The sequence below is a fragment of the Glossina fuscipes genome, unplaced genomic scaffold, assembly GCF_014805625.2.
Source record: "Glossina fuscipes isolate IAEA_lab_2018 unplaced genomic scaffold, Yale_Gfus_2 103824, whole genome shotgun sequence".
NCBI classification, from domain to species: Eukaryota; Metazoa; Arthropoda; class Insecta; order Diptera; family Glossinidae; genus Glossina; species Glossina fuscipes.
Window position 1 is genome coordinate 1 of NW_024005518.1, and position 3,821 is coordinate 3,821.

Sequence of the window (3,821 nt, forward strand, 5' to 3'; positions counted from 1 at the left end):
AGTAAAATATCAGGCTTCGATCGCCTATATACAGTTAACTTAGTCGCTCTTTTTTGAGCGTTTGCAGAAAAGTCTGGAGTGAAAATTTTTTCAGATAGTGATGTTTTTCCGTATTCCGTAAAGGATTCAAATACTTTATTTACACTAAAAATAAAAAAAATTTACAGTGGTTCCCCTCTTTGCATCTTAGTTTGAGTGTGAACAATAAAAAAGCATCTAATATATTTGCTTCACGACCCTGTATTCACTGAACTTAATAAATCACATACACTTGGTACAATCGATAATCAATAAACGCATATGTATGCACATGCCACTCAGTTTCATTTTAAGACTTTGTTTTTTTTGATGTTACGTGATTCAAACTATTTATGAAATATTCATGAAAAAGTTTTCTCTTTTTTATGCATGTTAAGCATGTCCCCTGCGTTTTTTGGTTGAAAAATATGGAATTCTAATACGTTACACCCTTAGAGAAGTTGTTTTATAGACTTTTTTTATACATTTTTTTATACAAAATTAATGAGCAAATGCTTATTAATAAAGTAAACTCGTCGAAGGATTGGTGTTGAATGAATGTTGAACGAGTAAAGTAGAGAAGTCTCTTACCCGTGAAGTCAATAATCTCTTTTTCATTTTTTACTGAAACTATAAAAACTGTTATTAGCCAGGATTAGGCATTTTTACTAATGATACCAAAACATTTTTCGTGGAAGGAAGTCTTATGTTGTTTATAAAAATGACATGAATCTTACAGCTATTACTACTGAAAACACAAGACTTTTCTTTAGTGAAGCTGTTGAAAAAGGACACCAAATCAAAAGTATACATTTTGCGTCAAAGGAAGATAACAATTTACACATAGTAAAACAATCTTGCTAGTGACCGACAATTACGAACGTGGAGCGTCCATCCTCATATCTCAGAGCCTGCTCTTGCTACCACATAACCTTTTCATAATGCATCGTCTATTATAACTTCGCATCAAGATTTAACTAAGAGCGCCTTCCAGTCGATTCTCATTTTTAAATTCAATCCCTAAACCATTTCCTAAAAAAAGGGGGTTACTATTGGAACGTTAGACATGCCACGTTTCTCTCTTTCATTTAGTTTTTATGTAGAACTTTACAAACTAGGCATAAAAGTTTGTGATTTTCATAAGCTGAACACCAAGAGTGAATCCTTTAGAAAATTCATTGAAATGTTTTTAAACTGTAAACTAAAGTATACCATATCACATTCTGATTTTTTGAAGTTTCACTATCTTTTGCGAGGCATATCCTCATATTGCACTTTATAAACCTATTGAAGTAACAATACTCGCTTTTGTTTTTTCTAAGACGCTTTTGAAAGCAAAAGAAACCAAAAAAACCTTAAATTTCAAATTATAACACAAAATAGGAAACTCTCTCGAAACTTTTCCGGAGATTTACTATGAAGATAAGATTATTCATTCATTCATTCATTTCTCCATTCATTCATTCAATTATTTTTCATTCATTCATTCATTTTTTAAGTTAAAATGTTTGTGTTTCCTGCGCCAAAGCAGGTCATTCTGACTAATTAGACTATTTGGGGAATTACCATAATTACCATAAAAATCTTATGTTTCTCATTCTCCCTCTCTCTTTCTCTCTCTCTCTCTCTCACTCTCTGTTTCTTTCTCTATCTCTCTCTCTCCCTGTCCTTCTCCTTTTGTGTTAATATCTTTTTTGCAATCTTTATATCAATATTCGTTGCAAAATAAGTTTACGTCTATATCGAGAACTTGTACTCGAAGAACTTATGTTTACACAGGAATTGAATATCAATTGAAACAGAAAAAATTTTAATATTTACATTTGTTCCATTAAGAATGATTCCATGTTTTGAAGCCTCCTACAAACTTCAAAATACCACCATTTCAGATGTGCAGTCTCAAGCAAATAATGCTGATCTGGAAAGTATTGATTTAATACCACTGAGTACGGCGGAAAAATTTCGCAATGTGCTTTCACAATGGAAACGTACTGGGGATACGGCGGGCAAGGCTCCCAATGCTACCACGAAACTTAAATGTTTAGATTAAATCACAGCAAGGACTTTAAAAATGCAGAAGATTCATCAATTTTTAAATACGGAAGATATTAAACCATCCGGAGAATATGATTACAAATCCAATCCAGAGACTGATGAAGAGGGCGATAAAACGATTCAATTTGACGAAATGCAATTAAAACAAGAATCGAATGGTGAGAATGTATATATATATAGCAATGTCTATAAAAAAGCTTTTACTTTACTTTTTGGAACTTTTTAGCTTTTGATGAGCTTGTGCAAAGAACAGACTGTAAAATTTTTACCCCAAAAGACCTGTTTGCAACTTTGTTGACCAAAAATCTTTAAGCAACTCCGACATAAGTCCTACTAACGACGTTGATTCAAAGAATGATAATGCCGCTCGACCCTTGATTGAACTCGATGTTAGCGACTAGGAAATTAAAGAACGTTCTAGCATTTCTAGTCAATTTTTCGTTACTCTTAAAGAAATCGAAGATAGCCTTAAGGCTGAGGACACCCTAAAATCTGAGAGGGAAAGCAGAGCTGAATTAGAACGTCTACGTTTCAAAAGCGAAATAACGCCCAGTCAAAATAAAACCGCCGAAGATGAGCTGCAAAAAGAAGTCTCGAAATCAAGCTTTGCGCGTATGGATGTGGTTGGACAATTTAACTTGGGTTTTATTATATGCAAATTAGATAGCGATTTATTCACAATCGATCAGCACGCCACAGATGAGAAATATAATTTTGAAATGTAACAACGCACGATGCACTTGCAATTTCAAACCTTAGCCGTACCTCAAACGCTGGAACTAACCGCTGTCAATCAAATGACATAGAAAATTTACCGTTGTTCGAAAAGAATGGTTTTAAATTTAGCATCAATTCAGACGTTATATGTTAACAAGGTCCCCCAGATCTTGGTTAATGAACCCTTTTTGTGTTATTTTTCAGCGCCTCCAATCAAAAAGATAAGTCTATTAGGCAAACCGTTTAGTAAGAACTGGGAGTTTAGTAAAGAGGATATAGATGAATTAATATTTATGTTAGCAGCTTTGGGTAAGCTTTAAATGAAACTACGTTCCAATCTTCATAACATACAGTTATTTTTTGTAGAATTCACTTCTACTGTGCGTATATAGCATAGCACAGAAAAGAAATATAAACCATGTCAGTCTGTTTATATGTTAATATTCGGAAATACGACTTCAAAACTTTGTTCGGAAACTTAAACCGATTAAAGTGATTTTCTTTCTCTTGTACTTTCCTTAGGAAATGTTTGAAAATCAACAGAATCGAGAAAAAGGCTAGAAATTAACCTGTTGTCATTGGGTTAATTTACATGTAAAGAAGAGACAAAAGAAAAGAAGATTAGGCAAACTTAGGGTCACAATAGACTTCAGCTTCAAGTAAATATTCGGTGTTTGCAAAAATTTTGATCTCTTTTCCACTAGAAGATTGGTACGATATAGATTCAATAAAATGGTTCCATCATCTGCAACGTTTTACAATATTTTCGGCAACAGCGCGATATCATGCCGAAAAAATTTATATTGATTTGGCAGCAATCCATCCACCGACCCACTTTCGGACTGCTTCAACTTCGCGGACCCGCATACCAGGCAAGCAATGCTGTACCAATCTGAACCCGTGTTGAACTCTTTGAAGAGAAAAGAACCCATTCACCTGTTAAAGCGTGAAGCCTGAAAAGCAGAATTGAACCAGTGAATCATTTCATTTATGATCCCATCTAATCCTATCGTTAATTAAAAAAAAAAAAA

General features: G+C 33.7%; 1 pseudogene; it reads left to right on the top strand.

The window, feature by feature from the left end:
- Positions 1-1,194: 1,194 nt before the first annotated feature.
- LOC119644263 lies at positions 1,195-3,469 on the top strand (annotated as a pseudogene).
- The last annotated feature ends 352 nt before the right edge of the window (positions 3,470-3,821 follow it).